The sequence below is a fragment of the Rattus norvegicus genome, chromosome 10 (genome assembly GCF_036323735.1).
Source record: "Rattus norvegicus strain BN/NHsdMcwi chromosome 10, GRCr8, whole genome shotgun sequence".
NCBI lineage: Eukaryota > Metazoa > Chordata > Mammalia > Rodentia > Muridae > Rattus > Rattus norvegicus.
In genome coordinates this window covers 92,714,035-92,739,663 of record NC_086028.1, presented here as the reverse complement: position 1 = coordinate 92,739,663, position 25,629 = coordinate 92,714,035, and the positions used below count along the sequence as shown (strand labels likewise).

Below are 25,629 nucleotides of genomic sequence, written 5' to 3'. Positions count from 1 at the left end.
TCACACTGTAGCCTGTGCAGACATGCATAGCAACACAGCAGCAGCAGCAGCAACAACAATAATAATAATAAGTAAACAGTTGTTTTTTTTTTTAATTTAAGAGAATCATGAATCAGACATTGTGTCACATAACTGTAACTCAGCTCTGGGGAGGTATAGGAGGCAAAAGGATTCAAAGTTCGAGGCTAGCCTTAGCTATACAGCAAGTTTGAGGCTAGCCTGAGCTACATTAGACCTTGTCTCAAAAAAATCAAAATAAAGGAATCGTGGGGTACACAGGCTGCTGACATTCTGCTTTGGCTATGAGCACACACGAGTGCGTCCTTTGTCTAAGGTCTGTGATTCCTATTTGGAAACGAAATACTTCTCCTGTCTACTAATGGTAGGACGCTAACCAGTGACTCCTGTGAGCCTCTTTGTGTGTCCTTGTGCACGTACATGCATGTCATGGCTCGTGAATAGAAATCACAGGACAACTTGCGGGAGTCGGTTCTCTCTTTCCACCGTGTAGGCCCTCAACTCATCAGGCTCGGGAGCAAACGCGTTCACAGGTGAGCCATCTCCACAGTCCAGGATTGCAGATTCTGGAGAGGTGCATGCGTATGTGGCCAGATTTGTTCTGTAACTGCCTCAAAAACTGCGGCTTTAATTTCTCACCTTCGTAAGTTTGTACTGTGAAGTCTTGAGGGGCAGCAAATACCATAAGTAAAATCGCATGTGCAAACAGAAATTCTAGCATAAAAGACCTGACGCCTCAGAACGGCGGGACCTCCTTCCTTTCACTCTGTGCTGTACCAGGCCGGTGCCTTTACCCGTAATCAGTGACTGGGCAAAGTCAAGACGTCTTTTTATCAGACAAAGTATTCAGAGACCTTTAAAGGTCGTTCCTGTTACAGGCAAGCTAACGTACCTGGAGGGTCCTACCATGTCTCAGTGCAGCCCACCTCTGCCTTCTGAGATGCGTTCCGACCTCTGTCTGTGGACCCTGACTTACTCGTGGTTTTTATACCTGTTACTCTAAACCGGCAAAGGCCAAAGGCTTTTCCTTGTGCTCCTCATTCCCTAGAGTCTAGTGAGTGCTTATACTTGACTCATCCCCTTTGGCTTTCATTACTCTCCTGGGTCATCTTTTGAATGACATTGGGTGTTTAGAATCTGGGCTGGAGAGAAGGACCACCAATGAAGGGCATTTGCTGATCTTAACAAGAACCGAAGTTCAGTATCCAGCATCCACATAGTGGTTCGCAGCAGACTGAGACAGGTAGATATTTGTAAACCCCAGGCCAACCTGATTTACATAAAAGTTCCAGGCCGGCCAGGACTACAGAGTGAGACCTGTCTCAAAGAGAGGAGAAGCTAGACAGCACCTGAAGGATGCCCGAGGTTGATCTTTGACCTCTGTGTATTCACGCACCCCCCCCCCCAAATAAGCACACGCACAATGTTAAGATGAAGCAGTGTTTGTCAAACTGTTATCATATAGGGGTGTGGATTGGGTTCATTTGTCTCTGCCAGTTATGGAATTAAAAGGCAGGAACAAACTCCTCCACAGGTAGCAGTGGAAAAATCACACACACACACACACACACACACACACACACACACACACACACACAGTAGGCACACAGAGAACAAGGCCCTCCAAGAACCAGAGGCGGGACTCAAATGCCAAAATCCAGTCTTTTCTCAAGGGCTGGCAGGGTTTAAAGACCAAAGATTTCTCATTGAATCTGGAGCTCTATGACTGGCCCCCAGGGATCCTCCTGGTCCTGCCTTCCTGGCATCAGAATTCTGCGTGTCTTCTCATTTCGCCTTGGTTCATTTGAAGAAAGGCAGGATTGCTGACTGGCTCCCAACTGTTGTGTAAACATAGCCTGCTCTGGCCTTGAACTTGTTGGGCCAGTCCAGCAGCAGGCGGCCCACTGGTGGGAGAGGAAGTCCACAGGGCCTTTGTTTTAAACTGCCAGGCTTTTGTCTCAGGTCAGGAGGGTGAGGAAGAAGCTGGCCACCTTGGAAGGTCACCATCTTTATTGCAAACCTTTGTTATTTAGCCCTCTGTTACTGTGGCCCCTCTCCCTGTGTCCCAGGGAGTCTGGTTTGCTCCTAGTCTCTCAGAACATAGGCATGGTTGGTCCGTCTTTGGATTGGTAAAACAAGGAGAGCATTTGAACTCAGGCTCCATCCTTTACGGTTATTTTTTTTTCCACAGCTGAGTAGCAATAGCACCCACAAGAAATGTTCTTAATGGCTTAAGAGACACTGTGGTGGGAAGGTCTGTGTTTCCGCCCTCCCAGAATTCTGGGTGAAATCCTACCAGAGCCCTCCAAGGCAGTAGCTGCGTCTTAAGAATGAAACTGAGAAGGGTCCCTACACTTGTTTGCTAAAAGCCTCAGAAACTCCTCACCCCCTTATGTTGCTGTGTGCAAATCAGTCTTAACCTGGGCTTCCCAGACCCTAGAATTGTGAGAATCTACCTCCCCCCTCCTCTGTTATGTACAAGCAGCCCCATTTCAGGGAATTTGCTACAGTAGCCTAAATGCTTGAAGGCAGGAGAGGTTGTGAGTTCAGGCTGAAGTGCTCACACAGCAAATGACAGTAGGAACCAGTAGAAAATTGGATCCATAAGTTCACGGCTGAGCAAAAGAGGGCGAGCTCTGAGGAGTCACAGGGTTACTTTTGAAGCTGTAGGAATGAAGAAGATGGATGAGAAGGGCCGCTCTGAGAGTTTGAGGGAGAAATGGGGTGTGTGGAGATCACAGACCCCGAGAGAGCTGTGGGTGAAGACACTGTCGGCACCGATAATGGCCCCAGAGTTCAGTGAGCGTGGCATCTAGAGGGTCCTGAGGGATGGCGTAGTAAGGTCATGGGCAAGCTTTTTGACAGGGAGGTGACATAGTGGAGCAGAAGCCAGCCAGCTTGCAATGAACCAAAGAGGAATTTCCAAGGGGCCTGGCTGTGAAAGGAAGGGGACAAATCAGGTTGAGAGGGAACAGAGAGAAGGGAGATACTTCTCCCAGGCTTTCCTGCTGGGTAAGAAACACATTCATGTTCTGGGGCCTCTTCTCTGCCCCAAACACACAGCAATGACTAAGAAAAATGCCCTAAGAGGGCTGGACAGCTCAGTCCTTAGAGTGTGCATGACAGGCCACTAAGCTCTGTGCTCTGTAAACTGGGAAGTGGTGGCCTATATGTATAACTCCCACACTGGGGAGTCCAAGGGGCTAGCCTAGGCTCTATAAACAAACTTGGAACCAGCCTGGGCTACATGAGACTGTGTCTCTCAAGCAAAACAAAATGAAAATGCTCAAAGACGATTAATATTTGAAACATGAAGAGCTGAAAGCATTTTCTAGGACTGAAGAGGCACAGTTACTTAGATCAAAGTTTACTTTGGACAATGTTGGTGGCTAGCATTATGGAGCCCTTAAGATCCAGGTCCATCTCCTGTGTTAATTCCTCAGTGCTTGGGTAATGCTGGGGGATAAGCATTTTATATTTAGGGTAAAATGGAAATGTAAGATCAGATCTCTCTTGCTCAAGGTCACCCAGCTAGGTGTGGGGATTGGAACTCAGCCTCGCCACCATCTAATCTCTCTCTAACTGCTAAAAAAGATACATGAAGATAATTCCATAGCTAGAAGCAGAGTATCAAAAATAATAGTTTTCAGAGTTTTTAAAGACGTCTCAGGAAGAAAGGTGGCTCATCTGGAAAGGAGTGAGGTACTGTCTTGATGATGTGTCTCATTCCATTGTCTGTTGCTATAACTGGAGACCACAGGGTGGATAATTTATAAAGAATAAAGGTTAGTCTAGTTTACAGTTCTGAAGGTTAGGAAGTCCCTGGGTGTGTCATATCATACTGTGAGGTCATTGTGCCTGCTGGGATTGTCTGCAGCAGCCTAAGGTGGCACAGGCATCTCCCGGTGAGGGAGAACCATCTGCCTCAGGTTTCCTCATTTGTAAAACTGAATTGGGTCTACTCTTGATGCCTCCTCTTTCCCTAATCCCAAAGTCTCACCTCCAAATACCAGAGAGGCTCAAACTTTGTTCCTCGTAATGCCATAGAATTAAATTTCAATGTAAGTGTAGATGAAGACCCTGAAAAGTTAGCATGGTGGCTTTTCGTTGTAGTAGCAAGAAATCAAGGAAGGATTGTGTAATAAGTGTTTGTCTTAAACTAAACTTGGAGCCAGTGAGATGGCTCAGCAGGTAAAAGATACCTGCTACCAAGTCTCATGACTTGGGCCCAATCCCCAGAGCCTAAATGACAGAAGGAGGGAACTGATTCTTGAAGTTTGGCCTTTAAGCTCCACATGCATGGCAAGGTACAGGGATGATCACGCAAGCGCGCGCGCACACACACACACACACACACACACACACACACGAAATTAAATAAACAAAGTGTAAAAAGGTCAATCTGGTAGGGCAGGGGTAGTACAGGGATATTGCTCAGTGGGTAGAATGCTTGCCCAGCATACACAAAAGCTCTGGGTTGATCTCAAGCACTGCGTCCGACCACACATACAGCTGGGCACAGTGATGCATGCACTAGTCCCAGCACTCAGAGGGTTAGAGGCAGAGAATCAGAAATTCAAGGTCATCCTCAACTACGTGGAGAGTTTGAGGCTAGCCTAGGCTACATGAAACACACACACACACACACACACACACACACACACACACCAGAAAACAAGGAACAGATGTGGGCCCAGGCTGGTCTCAAACTCCTTTTGTTGTTAGGATGACTTTCTGAACATCTGGCCTTCCGTGCCTCTTCCTCTCCAGTCTGCACTTCCCTAGCAATGATGGGGAAGGGATTCAAGGCTTCATGCACGCAAGGCAAGCTACGACACAACTGAGCTACACTCCCAACCCCTGACATTAGCCCTTGGTGGTGAAATACTAACGATAAAGAACCTCACAGGCCAGAATTTGGAGGAACCATCTCTGGAAACCAGATAGTGAGTGTTCTTCCCGATAGAACACTTTGAGATTGTTCCTCTTCCAGGTGGAAGAAAAGGTCAGAGGGCAGGGCAGATACAGGGAGGGAAGGGGGACAGAAAACCAGTTAGCTTGTGCACATGGCCTCTAGCTTCAGGCATGTGAGGAGAAGTCATCGAGAGGAAGAGAAACCAGGAAAGAGGTTTGAAGGAGGTTGGCGAAGGTCAAAGGTCCCCGCTGGTGAGAAACTGGTGACCGAGAAGAGGAAACTGCTCGCTTGGAAGTCTCTGCAGCCTGGTGATTTGGGCAGCTGTGGTTAGCGGTGCCACCAGCCTGCTTGACTGTCCCTTCCCCAGCTGAGCTCTGCCTTCTGTGCGTAGGAGCACAGGAAATGTTGTCAAGTTCGTCTAAGAGTCGTTTGCAGCGTGTGGGAAATTGAGTAGGCCAAGGTCGGAATGAGCCTGCGGTCCAGCCCGAGTCTCTTGGGGGATCGGAGGGTTCAGTGAGGTGACAGGAAAAGGTATCCTGGGATTGACCTTGAAGTTGGACTTGGAAGGAAAGTAAACAGTGTCTGGGCTTCAGCAGGGGATTGTAACGGTAGACGGAAGATCACGGAAGATAGGGGAGCACGTGGACAAGGTCAGCTGACGTGGGAGACCGTGAAGGTCAAAGGAGGAGATAGGAGAAGGCTGGCCTATGTCAACAGTGGACGGTCGAGTCCCCTCCTCAGTAAGGTCCCATTGACCAATCAAAGTACTCACCCTGCTGACACAAGGAGTACTGGGTGCAGGTCTACCTATCAGAGTGTGGGTGAGGGGTTTCCTATGGTAGCATGGGTGGCCCCAAAGCAGCCATACTGGAAAGTTCCTAGTGTGGATGGACCACGGCTCCCCATAGCTGTGTAAGATTAACTTCCCCTAGGCCATACGCCACTAGGGCAGAATTATATACACATGGCTGAGAGAAGTGTCTGGAACCTCATGTGAGGGTCTGGTGACCTTCCTCGACCCCTCCTTGATAGAATGCCGAGTCCCAAAGCAATATTGAGATGGATACTTGCACGCTGACACAAATGATTGGATAAGGATGGTGTAGTGCCTCACGGTGGTTAAGGGTCAAAGTGGTCCATTGATGGCGTCAGTGGGGACAGAGGACTAGAAAGCAGGAGCTAGACTGCTGAGGGCTGTCATGCTGTCAGTGACAGCTGACTTATGATGTGCTTTTGTGTTGTTGGTTTGTTTGTTTCTCCTAAAGAATCTTTGTGATTGTTTTTTAAAACTGAATTGGCGATTTCAACTGTACAACCTCTTCCATAGCAAGCTCTCGGGACCTGTAGGGTTGCAGACCCTAGCCAGCCTCCTCCACCACAGCCTCTCCATGCATTTGGACAATCCGAGCATTTGTCCCAGAACTCAGTGGTCCTCAAAGTCCAGAGTCATAGTCATTGGCTTACCTGGGAGATGGGGACAGGGCCCCACCTAATGGCCCTTCTGTAAAGTGCAAAGGGAGCTGGCAGGCTCAAGAGAAGGGAAAGGGCTCCAGCCACTCCAAAGGAGGGAGTGACTTCCTCCAGGATAAAGGGGCAAGAATGAGTCGGCCTCAGGGGATAATGGTTAATGTCAAAGATGATAATAGCGTTGGAGTTGACCAAGACCAAGCATCCTGTTCACCGCTGAGCTGCATCCCCAACCATGCTACTCCCCAACCATGCTACTCCCCAACCATGCTGCTACTCCCCAACCATGGTACTCCCCAACCATGCTACTCCCCAACCATGCTACTCAGTTTTAAAACCCTGGTCAAAGGTTTACATCCTCATTGTGAGGAAAGGGAAATCTGTCTTCCCTGTCTTTTTTTTTTTTTTTTTTTTTTTTTTTTTTTGGTTCTTTTTTTCGGAGCTGGGAACCGAACCCAGGGCCTTGCGCTTCCTAGGCAAGCGCTCTACCTCTGAGCTAAATCCCCAACCCCCTGTCTTCCCTGTCTTACAGAACCAGTTTGTCATTGTTGTTGTTGTTGTTATGGGGTTTTTTTTGTTTGTTGATTTTTTTGTTTTGTTTTGTTTTGTTTTTGGCAGTGTACATAAGGTGCTTTATTCTCCACAGAGTGATACATGCTAAGGTGGGCTGGGCTTGGGCCAATGTTCATATGTACAGAACTGAACAAAGTGGGTCTCTGAGAGGTCTGACTTGCCTTGGTGCGAAAAGGGACACGGGAAGAAGAGGGATTTTTTTTTTTTTTTTTTTTTTTTTTAGTTTTGTTTTGCTTCTTTTTTTCGGAGCTGGGGACCGAACCCAGGGCCTTGCGTTTGCTAGGCAAGCGCTCTACCACTAAGCTAAATCCCCAACCCCGAAGACAGATGTTAAAACCAGAACTGTTAGTCCTGTGCTGGTCCCGGCCTGGAATGCAGGGAGGTAAGGCAGCTTGCTCCCTGAGTGGTCACTTCCAGGCAGGGGACGCCTGCCAGGCTTGGAGGGCTTTCTGCACCACATCTTCTCACTGAGCGTCCGATATCTCCTGAGCCCAGGCAGGAACCCCTGGCGCGGGCAGGCTTACTCCAGCCATCGTCCTCTTCACCAGTTCCACGTGTTCCAGGTCCATGGGGATTGAGCTGTACTGCACAATGCTGCAGCTCCCTGCTCATCTCCAGCCTCACTCTCCAATGGCGGGTCTGGCAAGTGAAGCTCCAGGGCCTGGATCCGATCTCAGATATCAGCAGCACCATCTTCACCCTGACGTACTGGCGCCAGTCCCACCTCTTCCGGTTCAGGGTCTTGATTGAGGGGCTGGTATGAGTAGCCTGCTGGGCCCGCTCCTGTTTCCTCCTCCTCTTCCTCAGGTTCTTCACTGGTCCAATCCCCAGTTCCTTCTGGAGGACCCTGATGGGGCCCTGAGTCCTCAGTCTGATTGGGGAAGATACGCTCAGGGCCCATGGGATCTCCCCCTAGAACTACTGCTGCCATCCGGGCAGGGGCTTCTCAGAGCCCACAGCCAGACCCGCACCTTCACTTCCGGCGGGGCACGACGTGCTGGTTGTTTGATTTTAATAATGGGTTTTTTTTCCCTCCTTCCAAGTTTTCCAGGGCTGCAGCAAGAATTCCTAAAAACACTCATACTGGCAATCGCATGGCCTCTTGCTTTTCAGTAACAATCGCCTGGGATTCTCAGAGGTTCCACATCCCTCAAGGCAATGCTTGCCCACTGGATCTTCAGAACAATGACTTCACAACCATGTCTGGTTTTTCTCCATGTTCAGGAGTGAATGGGGGGCGTGGGTAGCTCATCTTAAATGTTTAAATTTTAAAATGAGAAAAGGCTGTGGTTGGAATGTGGGGTGCATGTCCCTCAAGGGTGCAGATGCTGCCATTTGATCCCCCTGTTCTTAGGGTCTTACTGCTGTGAAGAGGCACCATGATCAATGTACGTTTTATAAAGGACAACATTTAATTGGGGCTGGCTTACATGTTTAGAGGTTCAGTCCATTATCATCAAGGCGGGAGTATGTCAGCATCACAGCATCCAGGCAGGCGTGGTGCAGGAGGAGGTCTACATCTTCACCGAAGGAAGCCAGGAGCAGACTGAGCATCCTCAGGCAGCTAGGAGAAGGGACTCCAAGCCCACCCCACAGTGACACACTTCCTCCAACAAGGCCACACCTTCTAATAGTGCCACTCCCTGGGCCAAGCATATGCAAACCATCACACCCTGCAAGGGATTAATCCAGCTTTGATATTTAGAGGCGGACTTTTGAGGAGTCCTTAGAAATAGATTAAGTCTTCAGTGTGGGTCCCCATGATTAAAACACAGTGGTATTGAGAGATAAGAACACCCCTGTCTCTCAAACACACATACACACACACACACACACACACACACACACACACACACACACGCATACACACAAAACCTCTTGTCATGTAACACTTCCTGCCACCTTAGAATTCTGCGAGTAAGAGACCGAAGCTGCCAGATGTGGGCACCTCTAGAGAGTCACAAGCCAGACCAACATGCAACACAGAGACACCCTTGAAAACCGAGAAAAGGCAAAGTCCAAAAGTCCTGTTCAGATTGTGTGCGTGCGCTCGTGCGCACGCGTGCATGCATGTGTGTGTGCACATGTTTGTTTGCGTGTGTGTGTTTATGTGTGTCTGTGCGCGTGTTTGTTTATGTGTGTGTGTTTGTGTGTGTGCGCGCGTGTGTGTGTGTGTGTGTGTGTGTGTGTGTGTGTGTGTGTGTGTACGAGCCAGCTCCATAGAGGCCTCTGTGTAGGAGGGCTCCTCCTCCTCATTTCTTTACAAACTTTCCTAGCTCGAAGCTATTTCATTATTGTAATATAGAGCAGGCTAAAGCCAGAAGAAGCAGCTAATACATGGCGGGGGACGGGGAGTGTGTCTCATGAAAAACGAACAGATTTTAAGAGGGAAAAAAAATAAAAGAGGATCGGGTGAGAACGCCAGAGTAGGGAGGAGAGTCTGGCCCCAGAGACCTGAAGGCAAAGGAAACAAGTTAAAAATAAAATCAAGCTGAGGGTGAACCTCAGAGCCCCTCGGCCCGATCAAAGCTGAGTGGAGAGCCCCATTCCTAGAGCCCCACGTCCGGACAATTTATTTCTCCTCTCAGGCCCCACGCGTCTTCGCCCCAGCTGAGATCAAATGACAAAGGACATCTCAAAATACCCACAGCCAAAAGTGCTCAGCCTGTCTCCCAGGTGGAGAAAGAGCGCTTTCGAGAGGCTCTGTCGAGAACCACTGATGGGTTTTCCAGCATCCATCCAAGTCCTTGGGCACTTGTCCCCTGCCAGCTGGTCGCTGCCTTCCAGCCCTGGACTAGATCTGGGTCCTGACTGGAGACCCCCGCCCGCATTGGGTGCTTGTGGCTCCCCCCCCTCGCCCCTCTGGTTTTGCATCTTCCTCCTGGAGCCCTCCCGACCTTTTGTTAATGAAGATCTTAGCGAAGGGGAAATTTCATTAGTGGCTCACCATCTTGGGTCAGGGCTCTAAATTATGTTAGTTAAGTAAAGGTAGCATTGTAAGTCTGCGTTTGTGGGGAGCTGTTCCTGAGGACCGTGATGGACAGTAAAATAATAAATGATGGGCAGGAAGAAGGCTCTTAAAACCAGATTGGCCACTCAGGCCGTACCAGACAGAGCAAGGCTTCTGCTCTGTGTCAGAATGGAAGGCACAGAGCTCTTGGTTAAGGTCGCAGAGATAAAGAATGATCTAATACTTCTAGTACCCTATATATCATCGCAGTTAACATTCATAGCAACGTGTAAAGGGAGGTTCACTATGGTTCTTACTGCTCTTAAGAGATGTGTGTGTGTGTACATATATATGTATATATAATGTGAGTGCATACACGCACACTCCTAGCTCAGCAAGGGGAGGTGGCATACTCCCCCCAATACACACTTTTTAACTTAAAAATCAATAATCAGAAGGGATAGGAGTGAGCTGAGAAAACTCACACTGTACACACACACACACACACACACACACACACACACACAGAGAGAGAGAGAGAGAGAGGGGGGCACACACACACATATACCTTGTCTAAGGCTACACAGCTAATAACTGACAGAACTGGTTGCCACAGCCTCTTTTATTTTTTACTTTTATATCCTTTACACATACAACCTCATCTGCCCAGAAGCAGATCTTGTGACTGGGGTAGACCTTGGAGGCTAATCTCAGAGAGATTCCTGCCCTGAAACGGAATGTCTGGGTTTACGGAACCGTGGGCCGTGGGTGATAAATGAGAGGGTTAATCAGAAGTCTGGTTGAAATCCGTATGTAAGTCAGCGTGCATGAGTCGGGAGAGTCGGGAAAGTCGGGGTCTCGGAAAACAAAAGCAGAGAGCGGAGAGCCACGCTTCAGAGCATCTCAGAAAAGGACACGCTCTCCGCAGATACCCTCCATGCCACTGATCTTCCTCCTGTTGAGAGGGGTGACTGGTTTTCGTATTGTCGTTGCTGCAATGGTGGCCCTGGGGGTTGAGCCCAGAGCCTGGCCCGTGTAGGCACCTGTTCTACCATCGAACTACATCCCTGAAGTCTCTTCCAAAGACATTTTATTGATTGGTTGGTTGGTTGATTGGCTGGCCGGCCGGCTGGTTGGTTGGTTAGTTTAATTAATTGGGGAGTATTTTACATCACATGTGTGGTGATCACAGGATAATTTGCAGGAAGCAGTTCTCTCCTTCCACCCCCATGGGTTCCTAGGGCTTGAACTCGGGTCATCTGACCTTGCAACAAGCCCCTTTATCCTCTGAGCCCTTTCACTGACTCTGTTTATTTACGTTTGAGACACGGTCTCTAACCCAGTCTTGGCTCAGACTCTCTATGTAGGCAAGGATGACTCTGAACTTCTGATCCTCCTGCCTCCGCCTCATGGGTGCATTTTAGGCATATGCCAACACACCCAATCCTTTGCAGTGGTGGGTATTGTGCATATTAGGTGAGCTCTCTACCCACTGAGCCCCATCCCTAGTCCCTCTAAAGACCCCATAGGACACATCTAATTCATAGGGGAGGTTTGGAAATGCAGGCTGGAGCCCCACAGCCCACCCCGAGAAGCTAAGCATTGGTAAGGTCCTTTGCCCAGAAGACTGTCTCCATGTCTGAGAGATTTTTAAAGCCGAACTTCATAATGGAAACACCGCTGCAACCTGCTATCAGCGAGAGTGATATTAAACTGGCCCAGAGCCAACCACGTGGCACAGAGATTAGCATTGCAAGTCAGATTGTAGGCTCAGGGCCAGGGGAGGTGGTGTACCCCCCCCCACCCCAACACACACTTTTCATTAAAAAATAATAATCAAAAGAGATAGGGTGGGTTGAGCGAAGTCACAGAAGAATTCTTGTTGAGCATATCTTACCTCTCCCTCAATGCTTGCCCCTGAGATATCTTGGGAAGCTTGCAAGGAGACCACTGCCTGTCTGGAAGCTTGGCCGGGGCTTAGCCTTAAAACGGTCTCCATAAGAACCCTTCTGGTCTGCCCCGACACTGCCATTCTTGATTGGCCTGTTTGACAGAGAAGGCCACAGGGAAACAATATCCAGCAAAGCCCAACCCCACCTGAAGTGGGAGACCACAGGCAAAGCCAAACTGACTTCCTGAGACCTGCTGCTTCCAGGGAGGCCCACGCTTGGGGTGTAGACATCTCTTCCCCCATCATTTCAGCACTCAGTAAGACCTGTGGAAGGCCATGCTTTGTGTGTGTGTGTGTGTGTGTGTGTGTGTGTGTGTGTGTGTGTGTGTGTTTGTGCGTGTGTGTAAAATACGTGTGGAGACCCTAAATCAGCATCATGTGTCTTCCTAGGCCATTTTCTATGTTACTTTTTTAAGGTTCATTTATTCCTATTTTATGTTTTTGCCTGCCTGTATATATGTGTACCATGTCCGTACAGTACCTAAAGAGGCCAAGAGATGGTATCTCAGATCCCCTGAGCTGCCTCATGGGTGCCAGGAGTCAAACCCAGGTCCTCTGGAAGAGCATGGCTCCTGACCCTTGAGCCGTCTCTGCAGCCCCATCTCTACCTTATTTTTTGAGATAGTCTCTAACTCGGTGGTTCTCAACTTTCCAAATACCGAGCCTCTTTAATATGGTCCCTCCTGTCGTGGTGAGCCCCAGCCCTAAAATTATTTTCATAGGTACTCTGTAACTGTAATTTTGATACTGCTACAGATCATAATGTAAATACGATTTGGGTCTCAACCCAGAGGTTGAGAACCAATGCTTTAACTGAACCTGACACTCCCCAATTGGCTAGGGCTAGCTGGCCAGTGGCTCTAGGGACCCCCTTGTCCTCTAGCTCCTTACGCTAGATATTGCCGTGGTGAGGATTTGAACCTGGTCCTCATAACTACAGAGCAAATATTTTACACACTGTGCCATCTCATCAGCCCAAGACTCCTTCCCTCACAGTCCAGTTGCTCATCTAGGTTGTAGCTCTCTGATTCCACGAAGGGGGGCCAACTCTTGGGTTCTATTGTGCAGTGGAGCTGAGGTGGACAGCCCAAGACCCTCAGATCCCCTATTCCGGGCACAAAGCACTGCCAGTAGCAGGCATCTCTGGTCTAAACATTTCTCAAAGACTGGATGATGTGCCCAGAAGTCCTGCTTTCGCCGGTATAAAATAAACCATGAAGGGCTCCTCCCGCATACCCTACTGAAAAGCCTCGTGCCTTCCAGAAGCCGTTTCAGAGCCTCCAGTTGTTAGAGCTTTTTTTTTTTCCTATTCAAGTCATCTCGTCTCTGTAAATATTTACGTATGACTTTTCCCCTAGAACTCATTGAGAGTAAGTTGCAGGCGCAATGACCCTTCACCCTTGAATACGTCAGTGTGTGTGTCCTAGGAACAAGGACTTTCTTTTATGTAACCTCGGTGCAATGATTAAAACCTGGAAGTCGGACATTGAGCCAACAGTACAATCTGGTACACAGGCGTATTTACGTTTTGCCAATTTGTTTAGTCTTGTTTATTGGGGCCAGAGTTTCACGTAGCCCAGGCTGGCCTTCAATTCTATATAGCTGCGGCCAGCCTTGAACACCTGATCCTTCGGCCATCACGCTCCAAGTACAAGCATGACAAGTCCGCCCTACTGTGCCCCCCTCCACTATTTATTGGTCCTCTGATCCATGACCTCATGTTGCCTCTAGTGGTGAGTTCTGTGTGCCTGAGAGGTTTTTCTGTTTTGCTCATTCTGGGACTGTTGCTTATTCTCTGGTTTTCCTAGCTGTGTCTTATAGATTCCCACCATGCCTCTTCCACAGGGTTCTGTAGCCATACTATGTGACCTTTATGCGCACAGATGGCACCCTGGTGTCTTCTTGTCTGGCGTTTGAGAAGACTCTGGTGTCCTTTATTCATTTTTTTTTAATTTTATATTTATTTATATATCTTTAAAATATTTATTTTTGTCCACGCCGTGTTTGTCCAGAGCTGGGGGAGGGGTCATTGTCAGCATGGGCTCCAGATGTTGTTACAAAGTCACCCTGAGGTAGAGCAGGAAGAATCCCGGAGGCCTGATGATCCCAACCTGGCCTCTGACTCCAGCAAAGTGTGGACCGAGCCTTCCTGGAGTCATTGCCTCAGATGTGCTGAGCTCTTACAAGTTGGCTTCCGAGAGTGGGCACCAGGGAGACTGAGGCAGGAAGAGCATTTGAGCCCATGAGTTCGAGACTTGCCTAAGAAATTAAGTGAGATCCCACTTAAAGATGATAGTAATAACCCAACCACGATCAGGGGTTGGGGGAACGTCGCTCCATCAATAATAGAACGTTTGCCCAGCATAAATGAAGCCCTGGGTTCATCCCACAAACTGCCTAAACTAGGTGTGGTGGTATCCATTTAATCCCAGCATCCACATGGAAAGAAAATTGAAGTTTAGGGCCATCCTCTACTATAGAATAAGTTTAAGGCCAGCCTCGGCTACATGAGACCTTGGGTTTGGGGTGAATGGGGGAGACGGAGAGAAAGAAAACATGAAGTCAGATGGATGTAGATCTGATCACACAACAAAACTGGCCAAATTCACTAGCGTTAAGTTCGCCTTTTGTCCCGAATTCAAGTATGTCGGATGGTCTAACCTCTTAAACAGTGCTCCCATCCTGGGCTGATGAGGTAACTCACCCCCAGTTTGATCCTCATCCCCATGGGGGCAGCAGGGGTGTGTGTGATGTCCCTGCTTCTCCATTTGATCAGTCAGGGCCCTGGTTAAGACCTTAATCCTTTTCAGAGAAGTCTCTTAATAGACCTCTTCCCAGAGAGGCAAGGAATCTAATGCAAGCCCAGGCTGACTGTCTCACATTAGCTTCAGCACCACCTGAGAGCTTGTTAGACACCTACCCCAAAGCCACCAAACAAGAACTTGTGTTAAAGCATCAGGATTCTGTCAAGGTATTTTATGTTCCCATTAAAACATGATTTATTAATAGAACACATCAGAAGGCACGGCAAGGAATTCAAGTCATCCCTCAGACTGCTGTCCTTGCTCCCGGGGCATGACTCTCAAACTACTCTCTCCATTCACAAGATTCAGCCTTAAAAATCAATTTGAAGTTAGCCCCCTTCCCCATATTCATGAACAATAAACCTGATTGGTCTAAGTCCTAGTTTTTTCTCAGGTAATTTTTTTTCTCGAACTTTGACATCTGCTACTATTTGTTGGCTGTCACAGATGTCACCTGCTAGCAGGCAAAAAAAGAAAAGGAAAGGAAAGAAAGGAAGACTCAACTACAACAAACATGCTAATTTAAAACTCAGGGTTTGAATATAGTTTTTGGTCCTACAAGAGGGCTCAGCAGGAAAAGGTGCTTGCTGCCAGGTCTGATGACCTGAGTTCAATGCCCAAAACCTATCAGGTGGAAGGAGAAAGCCAATCACCAAAGGTTATTCTCTGACCTCTATCCTTGACAGGTGCACATGCACAAACTGTAAACAAAGAAATAAATAAGTAAGTATATGTAAATCCTTGGTTCATAGTATAGAACAGGTCAGTTCAACAATAGCAAAAAAAAATTATAAAATGTATTCATTTGTTGTTGTTGTTGTTGTTGTTGAGACGAGGTCCATGAGGGACCATCCAAGTGGCTGTGGTGGCTCGCAACTTTAATCCCAGCACTAGGGAGGCAGAGGCAGGCAAAGCTCTTAGTTTGAGGCCAGCCTGGTCTACAGAGTGAGTTCCAGGACAGCCAGGGCTACACAGAGAAACCCTGTCTTGAAACCACTCCCCCCCCCGCCCCCCGGAAAACAAAACTGAACTGGAACTGAGGGATGCAGAGGTGAGCCAGAGGCCTGACCTTCTAGCACGGTCCCTGTGTGCTTGGGGTACTTGATGGGACTGTAGTGGTGACTGTTCCTTAGTGGGACCCCTGCTCAGACTTGCAGAATTCAGCAGAATGAAAGGGTTGCTGTATGAAAGGGTTAAGTATATCTTGTCCCCATGTCCAGAAGCAGCTGTCCAATCCTGTCACTGAAACATTTACACCAGTTACACAGGTTAGGAGACATAGGGTTCTTCATAAGAAAATCATAACGGGCAAGCTTCAGCCGTGGCTCAGTGGTCCTGAGGTTGACCAGGATGTGTGAGGCCCAACCCTGCACTGCCATTTTTGAAAAAATAATAAGCACAGGAGGGCTTGGAGAAGCCACTCAACAGTTAAGAATGTCTACCACTCTCCTAGAGGGCCCAGGTTTGGTTTCCAGCACCCACATCAGGTGCCTTGCAACTACTTGTAATTCCAGTTCCAGGGTATCTGGCGCCCTCTGCTGGCCGCTGTGGGCACTGTACTCATGGGCCCACAAAGATACTCATAACCAAAACTAAAACCTTTTTTTTTTCCAAGTAAAATCTTTTTTAAATTTTTTTAAAATAAAATAAATCACGAGAGTGTTACTTCTTGTACATCTGACCTTATTCCACAACTTAAGAATCAATAGATACTTGTTCAACCTCTCTCGGAATCTCATAGTGATATATGACATCCAAATTTAACAAAAGTAACATCAGCCAAGACAAACCACCAAGCGGAGGCAGTGTCCCCTTGTCAATTCCATCAGTTAGAGGCGAGTGCCTGTGGGAGCCCAAGAATTCAATTTTTAAGCAGATGTCACCCCCAAATGAATCTGTGATTACATATTGCTCTCTGATTAAAATGCCTTATAGGAGTCGCTGTGATCTTGAGAGATGCCAGGCAGATCTGAAGTGGGAGGGGCCTCAGGGCAAAGGTGGAGCAGGGGCCAGAACATAGAGGCTGAAGCAGAGAGCATGGCCTGGGGAGGAGGTGAGAGACCCTGAGGAGGGGGGACCGGACAGAGCTGGGAGGAGGGGAAGGCAGACTTTGAGGACAAGGGAGGGACTTGATGAATGGAGATAGACACTCTTGGCCTGTAATCTTCGGTCCTGCTGGGAGCTCTGCAAAGCTCCTTCACGCCTGTTGTCTTCACGGGTCTCAACAGCTTAGGGACCACTCCCGGATGCTGGAATGGCCAGAAGGACTTCCTAGGGTCCCCTATCTTCTAAGACATAGGTTCAGAATTAGAACCAGATATTTTCACTCCTGGGCTCTGATCTTCCTGCCGTAAGTTGATATGTTCCAGTGGGACTGAAGAAACTGACTTAGTGGATTGGGAAGAAAATTCATGGGCAGGTGTATGGGTGGGTGGGTGGGTGGGTGGGTGGGTGGGTGGGTGGGTGGGTGAGTGGGTAAGTGAATGAGTGAGTGTGTGAGTGGGTTGGTGGATGGATGAATGGATGGATGGATGGGTGGATGGTTGGGTAAGTGAGTGAGTGGATGTGTGGGTAGGTTGATGGGTGGGTGGGTAGGTGGATGGATGGTTGAGTGAGTGAGTGGATGTGTGGGTAGGTGGATGGATGGATGGATGGATGGATGGATGGATGGATGGATGGATGAATAGATGTGAATATCAGGAAGACGAGCCCCATGGCTGTCCATGTCAGCAAGATTAGAGGACCTGTCATAGAAACAGATGGTGAGATATAGAGGCTATGGAATACATCCAGTTTAGTGTCTGGCATGCTGGGAGAAGGAGAAGTATGAGATGGTGAGATAACACCCAGGTTGATTAAAAGACCACAAAAAGATCCAAGGTTAAAATGTTGGGAGTCAGAGGGTTTGGGGTAGGGGACATGGTGAACGTAGATCTAAATATGTTTGGTCCGACCAGAGATGGGCATGGTCATGTGACATAGATCTGGGCCTCAAGAAAGGTGTCTGAGATATCCAAAAGGCCTGCTGTGTCATTAGCAATCAAACACTCACGTTGTTACAGATGTCCGCTATAGCAATGTGAACATGCAGAATTATCATGGGATTGGAATCGATGGTGGAACACTTGACTAGCATTTAGGGGGCCCAAGTTTTATCCCAGCTTCAGAAAGGGAGAAGGAAGAAGGGGGGGAGGAAGAGTGGGGGAGAGAGAAACACCGCTTATTCTTAAAAATAACTGTTCTAGTCCACTGGGAAGAGAAGCAGGGTGGGGCTGTTTCTTAAAGATGACATTCAATCCAAAGCCGATAACTGGAGAGAAGGGCTGAGGCAGCAGGCGGTGCCTCCTCATTGAGGAAAACCATCCTGCACAGATCCCGCTGAGCCTGCAGACCTTATCATGCCCTTGGCCAGAGCCCCAGTCACCAACGACATCCCCACCATATGCTGGGCCAAGCCTATCCTCCCCCTTGTCTTGGTTGGGTAGCTCCTCCTAGAGGCTTCTACAGCTATCTCAGGTGGGGACAAATGGAGCTCTGCCATGGGTTCTGTGCCTGGTTCCTGACTTTGTCGCTCAGGGAGTTTATAACCCATCCACACAGAAAGGGGGTGGGGAATCAAAAAAATCACAAACTACCAGGAAACAGTTTGTTCCTTGATTTTTTTTTTTCCCTGACAATAGATGCGGTCTCTTATGATTCTTCAGTGGTTTGGGGCTGGTGCCTGATGCATTGTTTTGCCCGGAGAGGTTCAGTAGGAATGAGCTGGATAGAGACGAAGGCCCTGAAACACCTCAGGATACTCATTTGGTGGACGGCAGAAGCAAGCCAGGCTGCAGGCCTCATCCCTTTGCCCACTCTTACATGGTGACCCCAGCCAGGTCCCCGCAAGCCTTTTCTGTCCCCTGTATTTCATTCTCTTCCCTTAAGGCTGAGTTAGTCACAAAAATAAAACCCCCCATACCTTAACTATTCTGTATCAGAAACTCTGCCTCTGTACAAAGCACTCATTGTGTGAGCTAAAAGAAAGAAAAGAAAAAAAACGTTGAGGGAACCAGGAAACCAAAGTCACCTCCAGGTGAGGCTGGTGCAGGCCAGGCAAACGTGGGTCTGCCAGCAGTTTCAGGTTCGATTTCAATTTGTCAACGTGAGAGAGAAAACCAGCCATTCCGGCTCCCAGAGACCACCTTGTGAACCGAAATAAGAAAGAACTGGGAGAAATTGGAGCTATTTTAAGCTCAGCTTCTGAGATTTATTTTTGGACCCATTATTGATCTTACTGCAGGGAAACCATACAGCCGTCTCTGCGCCAATACCCACACCTGCCCACGGGAGGTGCCGGGCCCCATCTCCCGGGCACCTCTGTGTCCAAAGGAGGCTGTGGCCCACCCAGGGAGAGGCTTTGCTCCTAGGCTGCCATCTGCATCAAAATTAGAACAACTTCTGAATGGAACCTTGTTACAGCCACCCTTGGAACCTAAACTTACAAGTTCTTCCCCCCCCCCCCCACCTTTTAAAGCCTTTTTAGCTGATGAATTCGGCAGTAGCATTTGTGACCTTGCTATACGGCTGTACTGAATGTCTCTGCCTCACCCATAATTAGTTGTCGTGGCCTGGAGCGCCTGACTAGGCTGTTGGTGGCAGTGATTTCCTACACCCCCTCCCCACTCCCATTCCCTATCCCCCATAAACGTCTTTTCCACATTGGTGCTGTCTTGCTTTTTCCCCACATAGCCTCACTCACAGGAGCCTGGGGATTCCTGAGGTCCTCTTGGGTGGGGTGGGCAACCTTGAGGCATGGCTTGAAATAGTTAAGTGCCTTCCTCTTATTTTGCTCGAGTCGCTTTTAGACTTGAACAACACCACCACCACCACCACCACCACCACCACCACCACCCCCACCACCACCACCACCCCCACCACCCCCCAATTCGAAGTGTTACTTCCCTCAAAGGCATCATGGCTGAGAATTCTCCACAGTTGTGTCCACCCCACCACCCTTTTCATCCTGTCTCCACCTTGCCACTTTACCCACTGTCCTTTGCTCTTTGATCATTGTGTCCCTGTTCTACCCAGTCTTTACTGATGACCTCTGTGTTGAACTTCACCAACCTCACAGTCATGGCCCTGAGTTACTCCTGCCCCTCCATCCCCTCAGACGGATTGCGCTCAGCGGGTCTCTGTCTGTCGATACACAGTTCTATAACCTTTCCAGGAGGTGGAGAATAGAAAGCACCTGTGTACCTTGGGGCCTCTCAGAAGCTCCTGCCTGGTCACTGAGAACAAAGCCACGTGTTTAGGGTGGCGGGCATCATTGCGGCCTGGGTGTGAGTAGAGGATTGTGGGAGTTTCCTAGACTACCATACAAGTGTCTCCACACAATAGAAGTGTTCTGACCTCACTGTGCTGGAGGTCAGAGGGTTGAACTCAAGGAGTCCGTGGTCCTCTAAAGGCCCTCTCAAGCTTCCTTCTTTGTCTCTTCCAGCATCTAATGGCGCCGCCAAACATTCCTTGGCTTGCGTCTCCACCCCTTCTGTCTCCATATCTGTCTCTGTGGTGTTTTCCCCACACCAGGTGCTCACTGCCTTCACTGTGTCTGCATCCCTTCCCCTTCTTATCAGGATCAGATTTAGGGACCCTCCTCTACCCAGAATTTCATCATAAGACCTTTGACTAATTACATGTTCAAAGTCCCTGTTTTCTAATAAGGTCTTTCTTGAGCTTTCTGGTAGACCTGAGTCGGGGAGGGAGCACTATTTACTCTACTGTAGGAGCACTGATCCCTGTGTCAATGGGAGAATCAGCACATACCCCACAACCCAGGAAGCCCACTCCTGTGCGGAAACTCGTGTTCATGCAAAAACCCGTCCTCAGATGCTTTCCGTTCCCAACTCTCTCTATTCAGAGAAATGGGTAAACGTCGCCCGCACGACAGGAAACAACGGTTCAACGCTAGAAAGGCACAAACTCTGAAAGCCTGCACAGTGACGAGGGTCAGGAGGGGGCTGTGCTAAGCCTGTCTCCAACGTTACGTTCTCCGAGTTTCCCTTCCATGCCTGGGGCTTCTGTCTTCTATAAAGTGCTAAGAGCCACACATGGGGGTCTTACCAGTGGTAGGCAAACTTGGTACCAAGGTTCTGTCTGAGACCCTTACAGAGCCCAAGCAATAGGATGTGTCTATGGTTTCCAGAGCTTGAGTGCATGGAGGATGTGCTACGGGTCTGTCTGAGGGTGATGGGTCGGTACTACATTTTAACTGTTGGAAAGATACCACTGGAAAACTGAGGGCTGGAGAGATGACTCAGTAGCTTATAATTCAGAGGACCCAAGTTCGATTCCCACTACCCATGTCAGGCTGCCCTCTTCCAGCCACCAAGGGCGTTTACCTCACATGCACACAGACACACACAGACACATATGTGCGTGGTTTTTTAATGAAAGTGCAGTGCCATTGTTTGTGTTTATAAACAAGATGGTACTGGGTCTTCTCTGCAGCTGGAGGCTTGTTCTTTGCCTGGTTTTTTTTTTTTTTTTGGTTTTGTTTATTTGTTTTTTAAGATTTTATTTATTTATTTTATTTATATGAGTACACCGTAGCTGCCTTCAGACACACCAGAAGAGGGAATCAGATCCCATTACAGATGGTTGTGAGCCATCCTGTGGTTGCTGGGGTTTGAACTCAGGACCTCTGGCAGAGCAGTCAGTGCTCTTAGCAGAGAATGATCTGGAACTTCCAATCTTCTGACCGTAGCTCCCAGTGCTGGTATCACAGGATTGGACCATGGTGCTTGGTTTACAGAGGTAGAACTGAGGACCTCATGTATGCTAGCCAATTTCTAAATTTTCATTTGTGCTGTACTCAACAAACTGAAGGGCTTTAGGATGCCTGCTAATCTTTTCCTCGTGCTTGACTAGTTTTCTGAGAGAGAGAGAGAGAGAGAGAGAGAGAGAGAGAGAGAGAGAGAGAGAGAGTTCAGAAATACTTTTAAAAAGTAAAATACTTTTACTTTTTATTGGAAGGGTACAGACTGGAAGGTGTGTGGTCTCTCCCAGGAAAGGGTCAGGCTCAACAATTCCAGACCCCACTGTGTGTCTCCTTGTCCTCAGACTGAGAATCAGACTGTGGCAGTACATACCCATAATTCCCATACTTAAGAGGCAGTGTCGGGAGGCTCATGAATTCAGGGCCCAGTTAAACTGTTAAGAGGATTCTGTCTTGGGGTAGGGAGGGGAATTAGCATCAAGGCTGTGGTGTCTTTCGGTGACAGAGTGCTTGCCTGGTAACGTACAAGGTTCTGGATTTCCTCAGCAGCTCCTCTGCCAAATTTCTCCTAAGCTCCATCTCGAAATCCATCTTGGCAGAGAGTTCTATTTTAGCTAGTTAAAAGTGATACAGAAAATGGTTCTTCAACGACTAATATCAGAATCAAGCCAGGGAGCTAGAGCGATGGCTCAGTGTGTTTAAGATCACGGGCTGCTCTTCTGAAGGACTCGGGTTCAATTCCCAGCACCCACATGGCAGCTCGCAACTGTCTGTGATTCAAGTTCCAGGGAATCGGACACCAATGCACGTGAAAAAAATTAAGCAAATTAGAGAGAGAGAGAGAGAGAGAGAGAGAGAGAGAGAGAGAGAGAGAGAGAGAAAGATGATAGATATTTAAGACAATGATTAGGTCACTTCCCAAATGTAATTACACATTTGTGTGTGTGTGTGTGTGTGTGTGTGTGTGTGTGTGTGTGTGTGTGTGCTGGGCTTCATAAATTTTCAATTAAAATTATTTTTTTTTAGAAAATCACACTGGGGGGAAGGGTAGGATAGGGGTTTTATGGATGAGAAACCAGAAAAGGGATAACATTTGAAATGTAAATAAAAATATCCAATTAAAAAACAAAAGGAAAAGGAAAATCACGCTGGGTGTGAGCCCAGTAGTAAAACATTTTCACAGCATGGGTTCATACATATATACTATATATTTGTATATAATGTATAGTAAACATTTTTAAAGTAACAATGTAAAAGTTAGTGGAAGTAAAAGATTTATGTGATCTGGAGAGAAAAACGGAGCAGTAAACATTTAAAATGTAACAAAGGGCTGGGCATGTAGCCTGGTGTGCCAGTGCTTGTCTAGACACATTATGGGCTGAGTTCTATCCCAGTCCCTACACAAACCAGGCATCATGGTGTAAGCTTGCAGCGGCAGCTCTTGGGAGGATCAGGAATTCAAGGCTGTCCTCAACCACGTGCCTAGTAATTCCAAAGACAACCTGGGTTCCATGAGTTCATGCATTTAGAAAAACAACAACACAAGTAGAACGGTCCCTCAAACCTAATGCCATGAAAGGGAGTCAAGTTGTCCCTGAAGCCAAGCACAGCATAAGGACAGCAAAGACATCCGGCTTGGCAGGCCGTGTAGGCTCACCACTTTCCAGGAACAGCGTTCCTTCAGAGCATCTGGGGCCGAAGGGGGGTGCCAGGGGGGTGGGGAATTGAACCCCTGGCCTTCAGGTTGCTTTACCCCTCTTTGCTGGCGTTGGAAAACTCTTCCCTTTTGCCTGACCAAAAGTCTAATGATGCTGTCCACCAGAGCCCTCTCCAGAGAGAGGCTGCTGTTTACCCAGCATTCCAGTCAATCCACCCAGCCGTAATACCCCTAAAGCCTGGGGCGAATGGAACGTTTGATGGGGATTAAATGAAAGCAGCTTGCCTCTCACTGCACGGCCAGATGGGGCTCTGATTCCGCTCCAAGACCAAGGTCGACTCCAGAGTGAGTCTGGGGCCCATTCTGCCCACCAGGGCCGCCAGCACCAGCAGTCAGTCCTGTAGGCACCCCACCGTAGAGATTGTGGGTTAGACCCTGGGGTCTCAGGGCCACATGGTGCAGCTCACTGTGGGATAGGCTTCTTCTTTTCCTCCTGTCACAAAATCAATCAAACTCTTGGTCTTAGTTTGAGCAACCGCGTTGGAGGCTCGGCCACCTGTAACCCTAGCTCTTGGTCATGTGAAGCCCCCTTCTGACCTCAGCTGCACTCACATGCACGTACTCTCACATAGACACAGCACAGAAACATCATTTTTAAAAAGGGGAGGGTGTGGTGGTGGTGGTGGTAGTGAGACCCATCCCATGGGTGGGCACCAGTCCCAGACACTATTAATGATACTCAGTTATGCTGGCAGACAGGAGTCTAGCATGGCTGTCCTCGGAGAGGCTCCATCCAGCTGCTGACTCAGACACATGCAGACGCCCACAGTCGAACAGTGGATGGAGCCCGGGGACTCTTAAGGAAGAAGAGGAGGAAGGATTGCAGCCCCCAAGCGGGTAGTAACTCCACAGGGAGACCAACAGAGTCAATAAACCTGAACTGTTGGGGTTCTCAGAGTGTGAACCACCAACCAAGAAGCATACACAGGCTGGACCTACACCTCCCCACATATCGGTAGAAGTGTGGCTTGGTCTTCTTGTGGGTCCGGAGCAATGGGAATGGGCTATCCCAAAAGGGACTGCCTATCCGTGGGACATGTTCTTCTAGCTCGGTTGCCTTGCCTGGCCTCAGTGGGAGAGGATGTGCCTAACCCTAAAGAAATTTGCTGTATCAGGGTAGGGGGATACCCAGGGGGCCTCCACCTGCTCAGAGAAGGAGGAGAAGGAGGTGGGGGGAAGGATTGTGGTAGGAGGTGACCAGGAGACGGGAAAGTAAGTGGGATGTAAAGTGAAGAAGTAAAATATATAATATATATTACATATAATATATATTATATATTAATTATACATAATATATTATATTATACATTATACATAATATAAATGATAAAAAGGATTGGAAGGCCAGCACTAGCCCCCCCCCACACACACACACTTTTCCTCTGACCTTCATGCATGTATCCGGGCACCTGCACTAATTTACATATTGACACTTTTAAAATAATTTACAAAATAATGTTTTAAAAGCTGTACAAATGCATTGTGTTGGGCATTTCAAAGACTAGCAGTTTCTGGGTGGTGGTGGTACACACCTTTAATCCCAGCGTTCCAGAGGCAGAGGCAGACCTCTTTGAATTCAAGGCCAGCCCGTTTTCCAGAGTGAGTTCCAGGACAACCAGGGCTGCATGGAGAAACCTTGCCTTGAAAGAGCAAAAAACCAACCAAACAGAAAGAACGATTCACTTTGTGAAAAGAGGTGGATTTATGAAGATGCCGAATCCTGTATGAGAGGAGCTGAAGCATCTTTGAGGTTTGGCGTTTTGATAGCGTATGGATCATGTGATCTAGTGTGTTGTTTGGCTAAATCTTGTTTTAAATCTAGTCTTCACAAAATGCCAAGTCCCGTAAGACCTTATCTTCCACCTCTGAGGGGCCCACTGTGAAACGTACCTAGTAGGGGTATAAACATTTACCCACCTACCGAAGGATTGCCTAGATCATATTGACCTGTGAACAGGTATGCGGGGGATTATCGTGATGGTCTTAACAAATGTGGAAAGACCCAGCTTGAAAGTGGGCAGCGCCGTGTCCTGGTTTGGGGCCCCAGAGCAAAGAGAGCAGGGAAGGCTCGCTGAGCGCGAAGCACGCATGCGTTCCCTCTGCCCCTGACCGCGGCGGTGATATGACGAGCTGCCTCGGGCTCCTGGCACCGTGACTTCTCCGCAGTACCGGGTTATAAATTGCAGAGATGGACTGTAAATTGGAATTATGAGCTAAAATAAACCCCTCTCTCCCCGAAGTTGCTTATCATCAGGATATTTCATCCCATTGACAGGAGTAAGGCGAGGACAGGCGCAACGAGGCAGCAGTAAAACAGCCTTCTGCTTTCAGCGCCCCTCCTCGCTGCCCTTCCTTGGTATGTCTTAATTAATCACATCCCAGATGCTGAAAATCTAGTAGAAGGGAACAGTGGCTTGGCTGGGTCGCCTTGTCCTTTCAATTGTATCTGAAGCATAAAATGAGACGACTGGTAG

The 25,629-nt window shown here is 48.3% G+C and overlaps 1 protein-coding gene and 1 pseudogene across 3 annotated transcripts in view; one reads left to right on the top strand and one right to left on the bottom strand.

Annotated features, from left to right (window-relative positions):
• Window positions 1-25,629, top strand: part of Pitpnc1 (phosphatidylinositol transfer protein, cytoplasmic 1) — a 265,357-nt gene that overhangs the window by 188,953 nt on the left and 50,775 nt on the right. The gene's annotated exons all lie outside the window — the stretch shown is intronic.
• Mea1-ps1 (male-enhanced antigen 1, pseudogene 1) lies at window positions 7,316-7,968 on the bottom strand (annotated as a pseudogene).